We start from the raw sequence: 22,613 nt of genomic DNA, 5'->3' as shown, positions 1-22,613 counted from the left end.
CATATATATATATATATATATATATATATATAAAAGTGAATTGTGAATTACATTTATATAGCGCTTTTTGTCAAGTGACTCAAAGCGCTTTACATTGTGAAACCCAATATCTAAGTTACATTTAAACCAGTGTGGGTGGCACTGGGAGCAGGTGGGTAAAGTGTCTTGCCCAAGGACACAATGGCAGTGACTAGGATGGCGGAAGCGGGGATCAAACCTGCAACCCTCAAGTTGCTGGCACAGCCACTCTACCAACCGAGCTATACCGTCCCAACACACATACATACATACATATATACATATATGAAATACTTGAGTTGGTGAATTCTAGCTGTAAATATACTCTCCTATTAACCACGCCCTTAACCACGCCCCCGCCCCAACCACGCCCCCCACCTCCCGATATCGGAGGTCTCAAGGTTGGCAAGTATGAATAAATGTGATTATTAATTTAACTGTATCTTACTCCAAATTGTTGTTGTTTTAAGTTGCAAGTAATAAACGCCTATTTAGTGAAACGAAAATAAATTTAAAACTGCATCAATATACATAAATTACAGATGCATCAATAAACGATGTTTTATTAAATCGTAGCTCCTGAACCGTAATCGTAATCGAATCGTGAGGTGCCCAAAGATTCCCACCTCTACTCCCAATATGATGAATGTATGTGAATGCTTAGAAGATAGTATGCATTATTTATCCATTATGCATAATTGCAGGTGAAAGGCAAGGTGCACTCGGGTCAGGGGGTCCAGAACCAGAAAGAATCCATGAAAGTACAGAGGGAGAACATGCAAATTCCACACAAGAAAGCCAAAGTCAGGCTAACTCTGGACAGATGAAATATGCATTAATCTTTTAAACCACCGATCTAAATCCCCTGGCTAAAATCATGGAATCAGATAACAGACATGACACAAAACTATAGTCAATTCAAATGGCAACTTTCTGGCTTTAAGAAACACTCAAATAAATTAAGGAAAAGAAATTGTGGTAGTCAGAAACAATTTTCCATTTTAGATCAAGCAGAGTGAAAAAAATTATGGAAGCATTCAATTCAGAGGAAAAAAGTATGGAATGATGAAAATCATGACAACACACCACGAGTACTTGCTTACACCACCTCTGGCTTGGATAACAGCTTGCAGTCTCCAAGGCTTGGCCTTAACAGTACTCTTCATCAATCACCTTTGCAGGTTGGAGTCTTGTCATGGACTATTTTCTTCAATTTCCACCACAGATTTTCATTTGGGTTGAAAGCCGGACTATTTGCAGGTCATGACATCGACCTTATCTATCTTTTTTTAAGGAAAGTTTTCACAGTTTTTGCTCAACATGCATTATCATCTTGAAAAAATTGTCATCATCATCAAACATCCTTTCGATTGATGGAATAAGAAAAGTGTCCGAAATGTCAAAGTAAACTTGTGTAATGATTGAAGATGTAATGACAGCCATCTCACCAGTGACATTAGCTGACATGCAGCTCCATACCATCAATGACTGTGGAAATGTTCCTTCATAAATCTCATTGGAACGGCACCAAACAAAAATCATCAAGGCCGATTCTTGATTCATCACTAAATATGACTTCCATCCAGTCATTCATAGTCCACGATTGCTTTTTCTTAGACCATTGTAACCTTGCTTTTTGTCTGTTTAGTTGTTAGTAACTGTTTTCGTTTTCTGTATTTAAATCGAATTTCCTTTGGGCATTTTATGACAGTTCAGTCACGGATGGTGACTGCAGTTTCTGCCCATTTGTTCTTTCATTTTCTGTGTTCATGACAGTATTGCTGTAGGTTTTCTGTCTTTGATGTTTTACTTGGTCTACCAGTATGCTTGCCTTCTACAACCTTCTTATGTTATTTGTACTTGGTCCAGATTTTAGACACAGCGGTCTGTGAACAATCAACATCTTTTGCAACATTGCGTGATGATTTACCTTCTTGAAAAAGTTGGATAATCCTCTACTTTGTTCTAATAGACATATCTCATGCTGGAGCCATGATTCATGTCAATCCACCTGGTGCAACAGCTCCACAAGGTGTGAACAATCCTTAACTGTGGACTAATGAACAGGCTTAATCTGATGCAGGTGTTTGCTTTGGAAATGAACATTTACAGGGTGATTCTATCATTTTTTTCTTCAGAATTTAGTGCTTACATCTTCTTTTAAATTAGCTTTATCTAAAAATGAAACTGTTACTGACAACTAGGGGTGTAACGGTAGGTTTATTTGTATCGAACCGTTTTGGTACGGGGGTTCCGGTTCGGTTCGGAGGTGTACCGAACGAGTTTCCACACGGACATATTAAGTAGCGTAACAGACGTTGTGTAAACAATGTAAACCAAGGCACAACACACGGCATGCTAGCAGCTAACGGGCTACGATAGACTGACCATACATCCTCTTTTCACCGGACATGTCCTCTTTTGCGGAGCTGTCAGTGCGGATTTTCTTAAATGCCTCAAATGTCCGGCATTTTGAGTTAGGGTTGCGTGTATTTTCAATGTACGTTCAGGGTTAAGAAGGGGTTAAAAACAAAACAAATTGTGCGCGCAGCAACATTGGTGAGGGAGGGGCAGAGACAGAGAGAGCGGGAGAGTTATGATAAACGTGCATGCGTCGCCAGGCTCTGCTTTTTATCCATAGATTTATCAGATTTAATATTTTATTATCTATAGCAGGGGTGTCAAAAGTGTGCCCCGGAGGCCATTTGCGGTCCACAGCTAATGTTTTAAAGGCCCACGGCACATTCTAAAAATACTATTAAAATAAACAAAAACATAACAAAAGTGAAATAAAAAAGCTTAAAAGGTTAAATGTAATTTAGAAAAAGTTGCAATGTTGACTAATAAAACAAAGCTGTTTTTTTTTTCTTTCAAACTGTCATTGCTCAAAACATAATATTGAATCAAAATCAATGTTATTATGATTATTGACCTATCCAAGGTTCCGATTACTTCACATCAAATATTCCACTAAGAAAAATATTTTTGGTGGAAGATTTTGCAAATTTGGTAAATAAATAACCCAAAAATGTGTATTTTGTTGTTTTCTTACTGTACCGAAAATAAACCGAACCGTGACCTCTAAATCGAGGTACGTACCGAACCGAAATTTTTGTGTACCGTTACACCCCTACTGACAACCACAATTTGTATTTTTGATATATTTGAGTGTTTCTTAAAGCCAGAAAGTTTTTGTGCTTTTGTGTCATGTCTGTTGTATGTTTTTTCTACAAAATTAAACAACCGACTGAACATATTCATAAAATATACATATTGTTTTCCAGGGGTTGTATAAAATCTATAAAGATTCACTATTATCAGAAGTAAACATCACAATGTCATTGTCACGTAAACACATGAGTGTGCACAAACTAAAACTGAAGTCTGTAAACACACTGAGTACACAGACTGTGGTATAATGACTACAACTGCCATTCAGCCTTCCAACCAGTCTGGCAAGTTTGGAAGCAAGGCAGGCCAAACAGGACTAGGAGTCCCGTGTACCTCGTCATGTGCAACAAACAATGCCACCGAGACCCTCGAAAACAGTAAATTTGTTCAAGGTCTTCTGCAAATTAAGTCATTTGCTGCAGTGCACTCTGGAAGACCGATGATCTTTCAGTTACAGATAAAAACAAATAGGTGTCAGAGAGTCATCAATGTTGCTCCATATCTCCAGAATCACAGAAGAAGAGTATTGAATTACACTCCGGTTATCTTGACGGGGCTATCGTACTGAAAAGCTATTTCCGCTATATTGACTAATGAATTAATGTATTATTAACACAAAGGTCACTGAGACCCAGGAAAAGACATTTTTTCCTCAGTTTTTGATTTAATACATAATGCACACGTTGTCTGGGTAACATACAATTATCAGTAAGAGGCTGGCATTTCAAACACCCTTGATTTGTTCGTAGTTAGCCTTTAATAAATGCTTTTGAATACCCCAGCATGCACGTACATATCAATTTAATCCCTTTGATTTTTTTGTTAGCAACTAATAACTGTAAACTGCCTCAGCCTATTAATCAATCACTACATACATTTACTTGTTTTTGCCCATATTTCAGGGATATTCAACTAAATTGTTTTTAGTGCTGCATTTCCCACAAAATAAGTACCAAGGGGCCAGACTTCTCCCTTCACTATCAGTAATATTTTCTATATTCCTGTGTGAGTTTTGTGTATTTATTGTGTCAGAATTACAGGAGAGCGCTACTGTTTTTGGGACCTTCTGCCAAAATGTGAGTCTCTCACAATTTTTTTTTTTTTAACTATACTTTTGGGCCACCAGTTGAAAAACACAAAATGATGAAAAAGAGAGAACCTAAAAATGAAACCCTGAGGAAGACTACAAAGGAAGTTGAACAAATGACTACTGATTGCATCCAATGTAAAACAGGCTACAGCAACACCTTATTACAAAAACTGCCAAAAAAGAGAGGACTTAAAGGGGTCAAATTTATAACACTTCCTTGTGGCCTACATAACATTTAATGGTGGTTCTTTGGTCAAAATGTTGCATAGATTATGTTTTTAAAGACCATCTTCAGGCCGCTTTTTGACCGTCTCTTTAGGATGGGCCATTTTGTGGGCGCTCTTATTTGCATGCCTCCACTTCGACTGCGTCTCCACCCCGTGTTGTAGTTTTTAGCTCTTACCGTATTTTTCGGAGTATAAGGCGCACCGGAGTATAAGGCGCACCGCCCGAAAATGCATAATAAAGAAGGAAAAAAACATATATAAGTCGCACTGGAGTATAAGTCGCATTTTTTGGGGAAATTTATTTGATAAAACCCAACACCAAGAATAGACATTTGAAAGGCAATTTAAAATAAATAAAGAATAGTGAACAACAGGCTGAATAAGTGTACGTTATATGACGCATAAATAACCAACTGAGAACGTGCCTTGTATGTTAACGTAACATATTATGGTAAGACTCATTCAAATAACTATAACATATAGATCATGCTATACGTTTACCAAACAATCTGTCACTCCTAATCGCTAAATCCCATGAAATCTTATACGTCTAGTCTCTTACGTGAATGAGCTAAATAATATTATTTGATATTTTACGGTAATGTGCTAATAATTTCACACATAAGTCGCTCCAGAGTATAAGTCGCACCCCTAAACTATGGAAAAAAACTGCGACTTATAGTCCGAAAAATACGGTAGTTAGAACTAGGGTTATACGTTATAACGGTACTAATAAAGTACCGGGGTACTAATGAATTCTAAACGATAATATACTGTGTTTAAAAAATACTAGTACTTTTTTTCTTCATCCACGTGCTGCCGTGCGGCGGTGACCTACAGAGCCGAGGCACATTAATAGTGAGTGTAGGTAAACAGTTAAAGAACAATAATCCAGACCTGCACAGGCCAGGACTTTAAAGGTAATATAGTTAGCTCCCCTGCTGTCCACATACACATACGTAGAGGCGCACACATGCGGCTTGTTGACAATTATTAGCGTAGTCCAAACCGCCCATGTAGCGCAAACTAATGCTTGTGAAAAGACTGAATTTTGTTAAAATTCCTACAATGTGTCTTTTACCTGCTACATGTCTTAGCTGTGTAATTTTAGCTGTATTGTTTTTTAGTATTTAGTAATGATTCGATTTGTCTTAAAGCACAGACCAAGAGTGACAAACATAAATCATTAAGCATTTAATACAATGTCAATAAAGCTTTAAATTATATTCTAACCTAATCCAAGATTATGTCAGGCTCTATGTAATAAAGAACAATTTACAATTGTGTATGAGTGCAATAAGAAAAGCCCAGTGTGTTTAATGACTTTAAATGTTTATTTCAATTTTAAAAACATTTTCTTTGAGTGCTGTAAGAAACACATGTTTAATGTATCGTAACATTTTCTGTTAAGATGAAGCCAATGATGACATTTGTTTGTGGGCCCCTTTATTTTGAAAAGTATAAAAGCATCTAAATACATTTTGGTACCGGTACCAAAATATTGGTATCGGGACAACCCTAGTTAGAACTATACGCTACTTTGTAGTAGAAATAGCAACAGCGGAGGATTCATGTGGCTGTACGAGCTAGTAGAGGATAGAGAAAAAGAAGGAACCTATTGACGACATTGTCGGACTATAATGCCGAACTCGCGCAAAGCTCTTCGAGTAAAACTTTATCATATATGGAGATATCCGCTGATGTCACCAATGTGGAAAACATCGCAAATGGGGCAAATTCCAAACAGCTCATTTGGGGAAAGTATGAAGGAAGGCAAGATTCGTTATATATATATCTCAGGTATGCCTCCATGGTAGGGGTGTAACGGTACGTGTATTTGCATTAAACCGTTTCGGTACGGGGGTTTCGGTTCGGAGGTGTACCGAACGAGTTTCCACACGAACATATTAAGTAGCCGCCTCCGCTGTGTGTGTTACGGACAGCAAAGCCCTGTCTGTCTGTTATTTCAGTTTACCTTTTTTTCTGTGTTGATTGAGCTGTGTTGAAGCAGCAAAAAAAGGACATTATGTTAAATGAAGAGTTTCTGTCTCTGATAGTTGATATAATAATGTAACTGCATCATTAAGCCTACATGAACTCCATGGTGTTCAGGGATGAATAGTCTCTCCTATTGCCATTGTACCATTTTTTCAGCTATAGTTACATTAATCATTAGTAATGCAGCAGCCTAGTTTTGAATGGCAGGGTCCCTGCTATCACATGTTGATAAAAATATAACATTTACATAATAAATCAACTACAGGCTTCCCAACGTAATAAATTAAGCACGATGAGTTGACTTGAAACTGTTTAATGTTGCACTTTTTATATGTAGAAGAAAATGTTTGTCATTTTATTTAATCTGAGCAACAATTTGAGGCAATTTAATGTTGATTAACGTAAGCAGAATTATTGTAGTGTTCCCAATGTTAAAAGGATAAAGCCATTGCTTACAAATTTGGTAAATAAATAACCAAAAAATGTACACTACCGTTCAAAAGCTTGGGGTCATATTGAAATGTCCTTATTTTTGAAGGAAAAGCACTGTACTTTTCAATGAAGATAACTTTAAACTAGTCTTAACTTTAAAGAAATACACTCTATACATTGCTAATGTGGTAAATGACTATTCTAGCTGCAAATGTCTGGTTTTTGGTGCAATATCTACATAGGTGTATAGAGGCCCATTTCCAGCAACTATCACTCCAGTGTTCTAATGGTAGAATGTGTTTGCTCATTGGCTCAGAAGGCTAATTGATGATTAGAAAACCCTTGTGCAATCATGTTCACACATCTGGAAACAGTTTAGCTCGTTACAGAAGCTACAAAACTGACCTTCCTTTGAGCAGATTGCGTTTCTGGAGCATCACATTTGTGGGGTCAATTAAACGCTCAAAATGGCCAGAAAAAGAGAACTTTCATCTGAAACTCAACAGTCTATTCTTGTTCTTAGAAATGAAGGCTATTCCACAAAATTGTTTGGGTAACCCCAAACTTTTGAACGGTAGTGTATATTTTGTTGTTTTCTTACTGTACCAAAAATGAACCGAACCGTGACCTCTAAACCGAGGTACGTACCGAACCGAAATTTTTGTGTATCGTAACACCCATACTCCATGGTTTGATTTAAAATTTCCGGGACTTATGCAGATCCCAAATACACAAAAAACAGGTACCAATAGGTAAGAAAAGTAGGTTTTGCATGCGAGGTCTCCTTTAAAGGGTTGACTGGAGGAAAGCCTTTCAGTTATGTAAATCACACGTTTGGACCCCGGTGTTCTAAGTATGCTAGCAAGGTTAAAATGTCAATGCAAGGATCAGTCAAATTTGTTTACAGTGGTAAAAGTTTTTCTAGTGTTTTAAGGAATTTCCTGCAAAAATGTCATTTTTGGTCACAGGGCCCCCCATTTGAATAGCCCTGCCATATGTAAACTGATTTAGTATTGTCTTCATCAGACACACCATCCGTCTAATCGCTCAAATCCAAAATTTGCATGCACACGTACGCAAATATGGCAGATTGTGAGATGAGCATTTTTTTGCATAGCACCGGAAGGGGAATTAACAACCTAAAAGATGCATCAGCCATCCGCTTTCCCCACATGAACCAACACTGTTGGAGCTTGTGCGGCACTGTGGAAAGGCTGAAGTAAGATTTTGGGTATCGTTACCTCACATCAAAGCCAGCCAACAACATGATAACGCTCATCTCTGAGAGTCTGGGGTGTTGTTCAAAGGCAGCACTCAAAAAGAGAGCCAGGGAGATGACTCCAAATACACAACAGAAATGACAATGGGGGTGAGAAAAAGAAAGGGAGAACCTGCTGGCTCACTGCAAAGCATCAGAGTATCTGAGCTACTGCTGCGGGGAACTCTTTACCATGTGCCCCCGCCCCATCTGAAAGACGGATATCAGTCAGAGGTAAAGAATAAATCATGAAAGAGCATCCCCTCCTCTCTCCAAACATCAAGTGAGCTGACTGAATGGTGCAGTCAGAGGAAACGCTAGCGAGTGAACACCAGTGCTAAGACTAAAGCCTTGATCAGGCAAGGAGGAGCAACCGCATGACCACTGAGCAGCAAAAAAGGTTGTTATTGCACTGTCAGCACTATTAAAGATCAGATTCACACTCAATTCTACAACCATATGCACTCATCTGGCACTTCATTAGATAACCCTGCTAATGAAATCTAACACATGGATTGTTGCATTGACCATAACAATAAGATCGGGGTTTAATGCTACGACATTCCCAGAGATGCAATCATTTAATAATGTCTTTCCGTCGTATAGAACAGTACTGCATTACACGGATGTAATTGTATGTTGCCTGTGTTAGAGATCAATCACATTTGTATTTATATATCCCAATGTGCTGCAAATTGTACCAAAGGTGAGCCTACACCCTGTCTTTATGGTGCGTTACATTAACCTTGAAAGTTGCAAGACAGAGCTGGGAATGACGTCACAGGGAGTAATGAGGGTTCCAGTTACCAAGTCGGAAATCAAGATGGCCACGGAACAATTCTTGCACTTGTTATCTGAATAGAAACAACTTTTGGACAAATATGTGCTCATTCAGCAACCTTTAAACACGGTGGATGAAGAGGAAACTAAAAGAAGCCATTGCTAGCGATGTATTAGGCATATACCACATGAAAAAATTTTAATTCATACTACAATAACAATACCATATATAAACATCCAACAATACATGGTATACAGCTGATTTTGTATGACAAAAACTAGTCAGAAGTCCTGGTAACGGCTATCACAGAAGCTTCTATTATTATTCGCATTTAGAACAGACTTCTTTAAAAGCCAACCTGGGGGTAGTGAGGACTCTCCAACTTTCCGAGTAAGAACTCCAACCTGAGGGGTCGTTTCAGTTAAAACTTCCAACTAGGAACTCCCTAATTCCGACTTTCCGGTACAAATGGATCGCAGCATGTCAACCTACAGCGTATCACAAGCGTTCTTTCTTAAGCCCAGGGTTCAAGAGCTTTATACTGTGGGGGATTGATTGATTGATTGATTGATTGATTGAAACTTTTATTAGTAGATTGCACAGTTCAGTACATATTCCGTACAATTGACCACTAAATGGTAACACCCGAATAAGTTTTTCAACTTGTTTAAGTCGGGTCCACGTAAATCAATTCATGGGAAAACTCTGAAGGACTTTAAACTCACACAACCATCAACTATCAGAAATCCTACATCCAACATTGATGAATATACTGTACATCTATCGCTTTGTGTAACAGCCACCGTATGCTGAAATATTAGAATCCAGGTTAAGTTCTATATTGTGAGTGCATGAGTAGACAAAATAGGAGCTCATTTGAAACCTCATCTATGCCAGTTTGAATTGCAAATTCATGCACAACATGAAATGTCTAATGACAAGACTGACAATGAAACAGTAGAAAGCCACTGTTAACCTAAACCTATTAAACTGTGGGGTGAATGCTTGAAAAAAACAAGACATATCCAAAATAAACCGAGTTTTTCACTGCATCTGCAACGTCTACAAGGAGGATTTTGGTAACAAAGTAAAATGCAAGACTTTGAAGCTGCTTGCATTATTGAAAAATAACAAATGTATGCTGCTTGGTCGGTGAGTTTCAGCAGTGGAGAAATTATACTTGTACTGTTGGAAGGGCAAAGTGTTTTAGCTTCCAAGCAAGGCCAAGTTTGTCGCATTATTTTTTTTGATTTATGAAATTATTCATGACATGCTTTTTTTCTGACGGTTGGCCTTTTCTCATCCCATTTAAAGGCTTGCGGTTTGAATTTTGTTCTGTTTTCTTACAAATAGATTACACTTGAGCTGACGTTCTTCTTGTTAGATGTGGCGTGTTTGGTAATATTGAGCAATTACCACAGCAACACAGACAAACCTTGCAGCCCCCAGTATGGGGTACTGTGTAAGGTACCGGGGCTTGGAAAAAGGTTAAAGCCAGCTACAAGGCAAGCGCACAGAGGACATGTGTGAGGTTTCTTGGCCTTTTAATCCCCGAGTTGAATGCATGTAGATGAGGCAAGCCTGTGTGTGCGTGCACACATGCGTGTGTATCTTTTGTGATGTGATGTCGCGTAACAACAACACGGTGAGATAAGATAACCCTTAAAAGAGCTAAAGTGATAAGATACAACCAATGGACCGGGGTTGTCTAAACTTATTCCAGCAAGGTTTTACACTGAAAAATCAACGGGGCCATTTATTTTTTGTGTAAAAAAATCTAATACACTTAGAAATTATTTATGTTTGAAGAAAAAAAACAGCCAGTTGTCTTTTTATTTTATTTAAATGGTATGTTTGCCGAAAAATGACCCCCAGACAGCCATATGGTCTGCGGTTGCGAGACATAAACAATATCCTGATAATGCATTTTTTTGATACATTCTAGCCATGTTCCCCTAAATTAAGTGCGGCAAAGAACGTGTCATCTATGCCAGGGTTTCTTAACCTTACGGACCTTGGTGTCCAGCTTTTCCACTACAGAAGGGAATATCAATACTAAATTAGTAATCCTACTCTTGATTTTGTGTTCAATAATAATATCAACCTACTATTTGTTTACCTTGTCAAATGATATTAAACAGAAAGATTATTATTTATTTAACAGAAGTTACTCACGAAAAATGAATGTACATACAAATATGTTGTGCCTAAATAAAGGACAAAAAAGTAATAATGAATGTTTATATATAAATAAATATAAATAAATATAAAGTGCAAATGAAAATAAAGCTTCACCACTCAGGTCATAATGTTTGCGCTTCCAAAACTTCTCTATGACTTTAGCTGCAGACTTCTTCTGTTTGTTTGATATTGTCATTACTGCCACCAATATTCTACGACACAATCAATCAATCAATCAATGTTTACTTATATAGCCCTAAATCACGAGTGGCTCAAAGGGCTGCACAAGCCACAACGACATCCTCGGCTCAGATCCCACATCAGGGCAAGAAAAAACTCAACCCAATGGGATGACAATGAGAAACCTTGGAGGGCGACCGGTGCAATGGACGTCGAACAACAAACATCAATACAAATCACAATACAAATCTACATTATTCTACAATACAAACAACATACTTTTTGACGACGTTTATTCAATGTCAGGCTGTGACGTTGATTTGACCATTGAAACCAATATTCTACAACACAAATACAACGTTGAAACAACATGCTTTTTGACGCCGTTTAATCAACGTCGGGTTTCTGACGTTGATTTGATCATTGAATCTTTGGTCATTTCCCAACTAATATTCTAAATGACCAACCAATATTCTACAACACAATTACAACGTTGAAACAACATACTTTTTGACGACGGTTAATCAATGTTGGGTTCTGACCTTGATTTGACCATTGAATTTTTGGTCATTTCCCAACCAATATTCTACAACACAAATACAACGTTGAAACAACATGCTTTTTGACTACGTTTAATCAATGTTGGGTTCTGACCTTGTTTTGACCATTGAAACCAAGATTCTACAACGTTGAAACAACATACTTTTTGACAACGTTTAGTCAATGTCGGGTTCTGACCTTGATTTGACCATTGAAACCAATATTCTACAACACAAATACAACGTTGAAACAACATACATTTTGACAATGTTTAATCAACGTCGTGTTCTGACCTTGATTTGACCATTGAAACCAACAACACAAATACAACGTTGAAACAACATACTTTTTGACGACGTTTAATCAACGTCGGGTTCTGACATTGATTTGACAATTGAAACCAATATTATACAACACAAATGCAACGTTGAAACAACATACTTTTTGACGACGTTTAATCAACGTCGGGTTCTGACATTGATTTGACCATTGAAATCAATATTCTACAACACAAATACAACGTTGAAACAACATACTTTTTGACGCCGTTTAATCAACGTCGGGTTCTGACGTTGATTTGACCATTGAATTTTTGGTCATTTCCCAAACAATATTCTACAATACAAACAACAATACAAATCAAACTACGAGTGTACATTATTCTACAATACAAACAACATACTTTTTGACGACGTTTAATCAACGTCGGGTTCTTACCTTGATTTGACCATTGAAACCAATATTCTACAACACAAATACAACGTTGAAACAACATACTTTTTGACGCCGTTTAATCAACGTCGGGTTCTGACGTTGATTTGACCATTGAATTTTTGGTCATTTCCCAAACAATATTATTTTTTTTATCAGATACCAAAAGTTGCGATCTTTATCGTCGTTGTTCTATACTAAATCCTTTCAGCAAAAATATTGCAATATCGCGAAATGATCAAGTATGACACATAGAATAGATCTGCTATCCCCGTTTAAATAAAAAAAATTCATTTCAGTAGGCCTTTAATACTTTATTCAGATAACTTTATTACTTATGCGGCGAACTGTACAAATTGAGAACAGGAAGTGAATCGAACGTGCTAGTAATTGCTATGAAATGGAAAAGAGGTAGGATTACAAATAAGCTTTGCTTCGCCCTACTCCTTTTCGAACACGTTGAAGAGACAATTTGGAAACGGTTGCGTATCATGTCGTTCGAAACGAACCTAAACGATAAACCTTAGGCACAAAATCCTACCCCGGACTCAAGTGCTTGCATGTCACACATGTACCTGTCGCAGCATGCTAGGGGGAAAACAGTCAATGCATTTTCCCCTGTGAAATGTTGGTCTCTACAGTGTGCAGGTTATATTTCCCTGTTGCAGTGTGTGTGTGTGTGGGTGTGTGGGTGTGTGTGTGCGTGTAATTACAAGTGGGTGTGTTTGACAGGCTTGGGCACACACTGAAACAGCTGATCAGTGAGGCTTGCACACAACTTGTGACATAAGCAGCCAAGAATGAGCAATGACAACACACAAGTAAGACGCTCCAATTTGCGCCTTTTCATGCACTTAACCGCCACAAATACATAAAAAAATCCTTCCACTATGTCATTCCTCCTCTCCTTATTAAAAAAGTCCATACATGTCAGTGACGTCACCCACTATGGCCAAAAAGCAGCGTAGCCATTTTTATTCATTAGCAACGCGACACAACACAACAAAACACCGCAATTGTTCGGGAATAGGAAGGACTGACGTTCAAACTAGAGATTTGACATTCAAAAAGGACCAAAAAAAAGGAAGGGATATTAGCCAACGTACCGTGTTAGATGAGACATCCAGGAGGGCAGCGTCGGTGTTTGAGTCAATCCTCCGCCTTTATTCCCCCGGTATGACAGAAAGTGTGTGTGTGTTTTGCCGGTTCACATGAGAGAGGGAGCGGAGGAGGAGAGAAAAAGAGGGAGGGACGCTGTCAAAGAGGTAAAAAAAGACATATATATGTGCACACAATGCCTCCTTTTTTGGATAGAGACCTCCATCTTCCCACCAGGAAATACTCACATTTTCATTCAAACGAGCTGCCGTCGTCCCTCCCGTTTTCACATCGATATTTTTAATTTTTCTAATTTTTTTTTTACTCAGCCGTCACATTTTACGTAAGTTGGCCCTCTTTTTTTATTGGAAAATATTCCCAAACTACATCAAAAGGGCTGCTGTTTAATTTCGCGCTATGTCGTCAGCACTTTCGCCTTCATTGCGTCACTGAGTCTCACGTCGAGGGTGGGCGGGTCGATACAAATAGCGACCGGCGTCGAGACCGAGGGGGGGTATTGATATTAGTCGATACTAGATCGATATTTATCAGTTCTCTTATTTTCACAAAATTGCACGTTTTGGATTGATTTTAAACATATTGTTACTTTTTCTGGTGGGTAAAAAAAGGGAAGAATTTGAAAGAGAGTTAAAGATACAAACCCCGTTTCCATATGAGTTGGGAAATTGTGTTAGATGTAAATAAAAAGAATACAATGAGTTGCAAATCCTTTTCAACCCATATTCATTTGAATGCACTACAAAGACAAGATATTTGATGTTCAAACTCATAAACTTTTTTTTTTTTTGCAAATAATAATTAACTTAGAATTTCATGGCTGCAACACGTACCAAAGTAGTTGGGAAAGGGCATGTTCACCACTGTGTTACATGGCCTTTCCTTTTAACAACACTCAGTAAACGTTTGGGAACTGAGGAGACACATTTTTTAAGCTTCTCAGGTGGAATTCTTTCCCATTCTTGCTTGATGTACAGCTTAAGTTGTTCAACAGTCCGGCGGTCTCCGTTGTGGTATTTTAGGCTTCATAATGCGCCACACATTTTCAATGGGAGACAGGTCTGGACTACAGGCAGGCCAGTCTAGTACCCGCACTCTTTTACTATGAAGCCACGCTGATGTAACACGTGGCTTGGCATTGTCTTGCTGAAATAAGCAGGGGCGTCCATGGTAACGTTGCTTGGATGGCAACATATGGTGCTCCAAAACCTGTATGTACCTTTCAGCATTAATGGCGCCTTCACAGATGTGTAAGTTACCCATGTCTTAGGCACTAATACACCCCCATACCATCACACATGCTGGCTTTTCAACTTGAATATGGGTTGAAAATGATTTGCAAATCATTGTATTCCATTTATATTTACATGATACACAATTTCCCAACGCATATGGAAACGGGGTTTGTAATATATTTATGTAGTCGCGATCAAAAGTTTACATACACTTGTAAAGAACATAATGTCATGGCTGTATTGGGTTTCCAATCATTTCTACAACTCTTATTTTTTTGTGATAGAGTGATTGGAGCACATACTTGTTGGTCACAAAAAAAAAACATTCATGAATTTTGGTTCTTTTATGAATTGATTATGGGTCTACTGAAAATGTGAGCAAATCTGCTGGGTCAAAAGTATACATACAGCAATGTTAATATTTGCTTACATGTCCCTTGGCAAGTTTCACTGCAATAAGGCGCTTTTGGTAGCCATCCACAAGCTTCTGGTTGAATTGTTGACCACTCCTCTTGACAAAATTGGTGCAGTTCAGCTAAATGTGTTGTTTTCTGACATGGACTTGTTTCTTCAGCATTGTCCACACGTTTAAGTCAGGTCTTTGGGAAGGCCGTTCTAAAACCTTAATTCTAGCCTGATTTAGCCATTCCTTCACCACTTTTGACGTGTGTTTGGGGTCATTGTCCTGTTGGAACACCCAACTGCGCCCAAGACCACAGAACTTTCCTCCAGAAGGTCTTATTTTTTTGTCCATGTGATGTCAGATGAAACAAAAATTGAGCTGTTTGGCCACAATACCCAGCAATATGTTTGGAGGAGAAAAGGTGTGGCCTTTAATCCCAAGAACACCCAGCCTACCGTCAAGCATGGTGGTGGTAGTATTATGCTATGGGCCTGTTTTGCTGCCAATGGAACTGGTGCTTTAAATGGGACAATGAAAAAGGAGGATTACCTCCAAATTCTTCAGGACAACCTAAAATCATCAGGCCGGAGGTTGGGTCTTGGGCGCAGTTGTGTGTTCCAACAGGACAATGACCCCAAACACACGTCAAAAGTGGTAAAGGAATGGCTAAGTCAGGCTAGAATTAAGGTTTTAGAATGGCTGTCCCAAAGTCCTGACTTAAATGGGTGGACAATGCTGAAGAAACAAGTCCATGTCAGGAAACCAACACATTTAGCTGAACTGCACCAATTTTGTCAAGAGGAGTGGTCAAAAATTCAACCAGAAGCTTGTGGATGGCTACCAAAAGCGCCTTATTGCAGTAAACTTTTGACCACGACTGTGTGTATATATATATATATATATACATATATATATATACACAGTATATATATATATATATATATATATACACAGTATATATATATATATATATATATATATATATATATATATATATATATATACACAGTATATATATATATATATATATATATATATATATATATATATATATATTATACACACACAATTTTATATATATATACACAAGTATAAGTACACCCTATATATACATTATTTATATATATATATATATATATATATATATATATATAAATGTATATATAGGGTGTACATATACATGTGTACATATACATGTGTATATATATATAAAATTGTGTGTATATGTACACCCTATATATATACATTATACATATATATATATAATTGTGTGTATATGTACACCCTATATATATACATTATACATATATATATATATATATATATATATACATATATATATATATACATATATATATATATATATATATATACATATATATATATATATATATATATATATATATATATAGAATGTGTAAAAATAGGGTGTACATATACATGAGTATATATATATATATATAAAATTGTGTATATATATATATATATATATATATATATATATATATATATATATATATATATATATATATATATATATATATATATATATATATATATACACACAAATACATACAGTACAGGCCAAAAGTTTGGACACACCCTCTCATTCAATGGGTTTTCTTTATTTTCATGACTATTTACATTGTAGATTGTCACTGAAGGCATCAAAACTATGAATAAACACATGTGGTGTTATGTACTTAACAAAAAATGGTGAAATACCTGAAAACATGTTTTATATTCTGGCGTCTTCAAAATAGCCACCCTTTGCTCTGATTACTTTTTCCGCACACTCTTGGCATTCTCTCGACGAGCTTCAAGAGGTAGTCACCTGAAAGGGTTTTTCACTTCACAGGTGTCATAGTTTTGATGCCTTCAGTGACAATCTACAATGTAAATAGTCACGAAAATAAAGAAAACACATTGAAATGAGAAGGTGTGTCCAAACTTTTGGCCTGTACTGTATATATACACATACATATACACTTGACGGGATTCAAGCCTAGTACAATTGTTTACAAGCCCAGCACTAACACTGCGCTCTAAGGGAGACAATAAGAGGCTGTGGGAAATTTGTCATTTAAATTCTGGTCAGTACCAGAGCAGGGATGGGCTAGTAAAATCTCATATGAAGTAACTTGTCATTCATTAATAACGATGTGCACATAATAAATAAATAAATAATAAATGGGTTATACTTGTATAGCGCTTTTCTACCTTCAAGGTACTCAAAGCGCCTTGACAGTATTATAATGAGGGTTATAGTTGACACTATTCCTAATAGAATCATAACAAATCACAAAAAATATTCTGTCGCCTGTGTACGAGTTCACAAAAGTTCTACTGGCATCAGCAACTACATCAGTGTCAGGTGAATACTCAACAAGAAGCAATGGCATGTTCTCTGCCCAAGCTGCATCCAATCATTGTTTTTTAATTGGAACAGATCATAATTACTTAATTCAGGTCACCTCTCATCTCAGCAGGCACACGGAGCGTGGGCATGGAAACAGTGGCTGGTGGAAGACGAGCAGACAGTTGGGCCTGAATCGCAAATAATGAAGCGTACAAAACATGCAGACCCCACCCAGCAATGTGGCAATACATTGGTAATTAGTCCATCACATCCCCATTGTGCTGCACAAAATGTACACACCAGATCATTAGGATGAATGTCTACTAAGTTACATAAGTGGTCATTTTTTACTAGGAAATTGGAATATTTTCAACCAAAATAGAAAACTAAGAGCTCTCATGTCACTCAAATCCTGGTATTTGTATTTGATTGTTCTTTCATTCTAACCTAACGAGTTGAAGTTCTACAACGGGGGGTCAGCAACCTGCGGCTCTAGTGGCTCCCTGGAGCTTTTTCAAAGATGTGTGAAAAAAAATTGTTTTTTTGTTTTACTATGGTTTCCATTGGAGGACAAACATGACCAAATCCTTCTTAATTGTTTATATTAAAAATGCTTCACTGATGAGAGTATTTGGCGAGCACCGTTTCGTCCTTCTAATTTCAGCGGTCCTTGGACTCACCGTAGTGTGTTTACGTGTACAACTATCTCCTACAGTGCCACAGAAAGACTCCTGCCTTGTCTTATTTTGTCCACCAAACTTTTTATACTGTGCGTGAACGCACAAAAGGTGAGCTTTGTTAATGTTATTGACTTGTTGGAGTGCTAATCAGGCTTATTTGGTTAGTGCATGACAGCAAGCTAATTGGTGCTAACATGCTAAATAGACTAGCTGTATGTACATATTGCATCAATATGCCTCGTTTGTAGGTATATTTGAGCTCATTTAATTTCCTTTACTTATGTCCTCTGTCTATTTAATTTGTATTTGCATGTAATATTGGCTGTATTTCTGTTGTTTGTGTGTCACGTTGTTCCAGACCACAGCAAACGTTACCCAGCTTGCAAAGATTGTAATAAATCCATTAACAGCCTGCGGTTTCCTTAAAGGCCTACTGAAAGCCACTACTACCGACCACGCAGTCTGATAGTTTATATATCAATGATGAAATCTTAACATTGCAACACATGCCAATACGGCCGGGTTAACTTATAAAGTGACATTTAAAATTTCCCGGGAAATATCCGGCTGAAACGTCGCGGTATGATGACGTATGCGCGTGACGAAGTCAGAGTAACGGAAGTTATGGTACCCCGTAGAATCCTATACAAAAAGCTCTGTTTTCATTTCATAATTCCACAGTATTCTGGACATCTTTTGCAATTTAATGAACAATGAAGGCTGCAAAGAAGACAGTCGTAGGTGGGATCGGTGTATTAGCAGCGGACTACAGCAACACAACCAGGAGGACTTTGTTGGTATGCAGACGCACTAGCCGCCGACCTCACCTTGACTTCCTACGTCTCCGGGCCGCCAAACGCATCGGGTGAAGTCCTTCGTCCTTCTGCCGATCGCTGGAACGCAGGTGAGCACGGGTGTTGATGAGCAGATGAGGGCTGGCTGGCGTAGGTGGAGAGCTAATGTTTTTAGCATAGCTCTGTGCGGTCCGGTTGCTAAGTTAGCTTCAATGGCGTCGTTAGCACAGCATTGTTAACCTTCACCAGCCTGGAAAGCATTAACCGTGTATTTACATGTTCACGGTTTAATAGTATTGTTGATTTTCTATCTATCCTTCCAGTCAGGGGTTTATTTTTTTTGTTTCTATATGCAGTTAAAGCACGATGCTATCACGTTAGCTCGTAGCTAAAGCATTTCGCCGATGTATTGTCGTGGAGATAAAAGGCACTGAATGTCCATTTCGCGTTCTCGACTCTCATTTTCAAGAGGATATAGTATCCGAGGTGGTTTAAAATACAAATCCGTGATCCACAATATAAAAAGGAGAGTGTGGAATCCAATGAGCCAGCTTGTACCTAAGTTACAGTCAGAGCGAAAAAAGATACGTCCATCACTGCCTCTCAAGTCCTTCACTGTAACGTTCCTCATCTACGAATCTTTCATCCTCGCTCAAATTAATGGGGTAATCGTCACTTTCTCGGTCCGAATCTCTCTCGCTCCATTGTAAACAATGGGGAATTGTGAGGAATACTAGCTCCTGTGACGTCACGCTACTTCCGGTACAGGCAAAGCTTTTTTTTATCAGCGAGCAAAAGTTGCGAACTTTATCGTCGATTTTCTCTACTAAATCCTTTTAGCAAAAATATGGCAATATCGCGAAATGATCAAGTATGACACATAGAATGGATCTGCTATTCCCGTTTAAATAAATAAAAAATCATTTCAGTAGGCCTTTAAACTTGGACACACACGTCTATACCTTTGGCCATTCTAAGACAGTAAATTCCAGAAGATATCTCATCCTGTGAGAAGCCTCCGTTTTACTAATGATTTCCAATGTTACAAAAATGTGTAGAATAAAAATTAAAATAGAACATTTTTGTCAACGAAGATTTGCATCAGCCTTTGATAGTAGGCTAAAATAACTAATGTAGACACATCATGTATTGTCTTCCATATAAGACTTTTAAAAGTAATTTTGATAGTAGGCTAATATAACTAATATAGATACTTACATCATGTGTTGCCTTCATTTTAACACGTATATAAGGCTTTTAATTTTTTGCGGCTCCAGACAGATTTTTTTTTTTGTATTTTTGGTCCAATATGGCTCTTTCAGCATTTTGGGTATCCAACCCCTGCTCTACAACATTGCTGACTCATCCTATAGTGAACACACTGACATCAGCGATAATGTTTGCTAAAGGACCGGGCTGGTTTCCTCCAGACTTCTCGCCAAGAAGCTGATATCGTACAATGCTGTCTAAAATCTAATTTAGTTCCTCTTCCATACTTTCAATCAAATACAAAGACGAGCGACTCATTTTCTTTGTTGACATCAAGTGACAATAAAAAGGAAGTATTCACGGCGCTTCACTTTTCCACATTTTGTTACGTTACATTATTTCAAAATGGAATGAATTCATTTTTGTCCTCAAAATTCTAGACACAATACCCCATACTGACAATGTTAAAAAGTTTTGTTTTGTTTTTTAGAAATTTTTGCAAATTATTAAAAACTAGATGCGTGTGAACGCGCCAATAAACACCTACAATATGATATATTATCACTTTTATGCAGAACTTTGTTCTAAGAATCTTGCTTCCGCATCTGTTTCTGACACATGCGTTTCGGGCTGCACTGCAAAAACTGAAATCTAAGTAAGATTAAATATCTCAAAAAAGGGTGATATTTGCTTATTTTCTGTCTGATAAGATAATTCTTCTCACTAAGCAGATTTTATGTTAAGAGTGTTTTAATTGTTTTAAGTGTTTTGGTCCTAAATGATCTCAGTAAGATATTACAGCTTGTTGCTGAGATTTGATGACCTATATTGAGTAAAATATGCTTGAAACTAGAATATCAAGTGTTGCAAAGCTGTGTCATCAACACTCACAAGTATAAAACTACTTTTTTAAAGTAATTATTTATTTCAAGCATGAAAAAAAAAAATCATGATTTTGACACAATTGTGTCTCATAATTAAAACAACTGTTTTATTTTCAATGAAACAATAGAAAATACGTACTCATATAGTAGTACAGTTGGCACAGTACAGTAAACTGACAGTTAATATTTAAACATTTAACATTTCTAACAATTTTGAACAGAAATAGTTCATGCACATTCAGGTAAATTCCTCAAAATTACAATTAAAAATGTTTTGGCCGGGGGCCAGGTTGTATATATGTGCACGAATTGACTGAAAGAGCACGCACTTGGCGCGATGATGTCATGTTATCGATGGAAAAATGCATTTTTAGACAATATGATTTGCCTGAGCGGCTAGTAGACCCCGAGAGTAACAAGCGGTTGCCTTGTTGCCTTTCCATTAAGAACAATAAATTCGATTTTAGTATAAGTTTGCTTGTTTCAAGAAATGTAATGCAGAGCGCATATCATTATGTCAAGATAATGGCACTAGCATTTACTTCATTTAAGAATATTTTTCAACATATTGAGCAAAAAAGTCTCTTTTGTTTTTCTACCAAGAAAAGTGCACTTGTTATTAGTGAGAATATACTTATTTTAAGGTATTTTCGGGTTCATTGAGGTTAGCTAATTTTACTTGTTTTGGAAAGTCTTGGCAAGCCACATTTTTTTTTTTTTTGGCAGATAATTTTGCTTAGTTCAAATAAAATACCCCTAATTTTATTTTTTTTTTTTAAAGGTCTGATAACAAAAAGTGGAAAAAGTGAAGCCCTGTGGATACTTTCCGGATGCACTGTAAATTGCAGATAAAAGTGTATTCCATAAGACTTTGTCCAAACAATGAAAAGTTAATGTTTGACTGTTTGCCAGAGAATACTAGAAGCCCATGATGGGAGATATTTCATGACAAGAGTGAGTCAATATTAGGATGAGATTGTAGTTGTTTGTGCACAGATAGACCCCTTGTGGTGTAGGAATAAAAATTACACACTGTCATTAATTCCCCCCCAAATATGTTTCCATATCTGACAGGGCATACAGCATACCTGAGTTCTTGTCAAAATTCCTCCCCGATCTGCTCAGCGGCTGTCACAAGGCCCTGACTCCCTACAGCACGTCTCCTCTGACAGCATCAGGCAGACAGGTAATAATGATGTCTGTGAAATGGGAGTTACAAATAAGGGGTTTTCATTTTCATCATGAATTGATGTTGGAACAGTAGAGCCTTTCTGCCCGTGTGGGGTGTGGTCTCTCGCTGGCTTGGGGTCTGGCTGTCCCCTGCTTTTCTCGTGCCTTGTCCTCTG

General features: G+C 37.5%; 1 protein-coding gene and 1 long non-coding RNA gene across 11 annotated transcripts in view; one reads left to right on the top strand and one right to left on the bottom strand.

Moving 5' to 3' along the window:
* Positions 1–14,294, bottom strand: part of LOC133648971 (band 4.1-like protein 1) — a 169,753-nt gene extending 155,459 nt beyond the window's left edge. For 2 of the 8 annotated variants that reach the window (XM_062045601.1, XM_062045583.1), the window contains exons 1-2: positions 13,934–14,294; positions 13,694–13,841 (exon numbers count right to left, since the gene is read on the bottom strand). The gene's annotated coding sequence lies outside the window, so the exon portion shown is untranslated. The remainder of the gene's footprint in view (positions 1–13,693; positions 13,842–13,933) is intronic. The other 6 variants (XM_062045592.1, XM_062045609.1, XM_062045618.1 and 3 more) reach the window with 6 other exon arrangements.
* The window catches only part of LOC133649002 (uncharacterized), an 18,269-nt gene continuing 9,245 nt past the window's right edge, over positions 13,590–22,613 (top strand). Inside the window, exons 1-3 of one of the 3 annotated variants that reach the window (XR_009825969.1) lie at positions 13,590–13,852; positions 17,828–17,953; positions 22,342–22,453. This is a non-coding gene — a long non-coding RNA (uncharacterized LOC133649002). Of the gene's footprint in view, positions 14,029–17,379; positions 17,716–17,827; positions 17,954–22,341; positions 22,454–22,613 lie in introns of those variants that run through there. The other 2 variants (XR_009825968.1, XR_009825970.1) reach the window with 2 other exon arrangements.

This window comes from Entelurus aequoreus, linkage group LG01 (assembly GCF_033978785.1).
Source record: "Entelurus aequoreus isolate RoL-2023_Sb linkage group LG01, RoL_Eaeq_v1.1, whole genome shotgun sequence".
Lineage (NCBI taxonomy): Eukaryota > Metazoa > Chordata > Actinopteri > Syngnathiformes > Syngnathidae > Entelurus > Entelurus aequoreus.
This window is presented reverse-complemented; position numbering and strand designations above follow the sequence as displayed.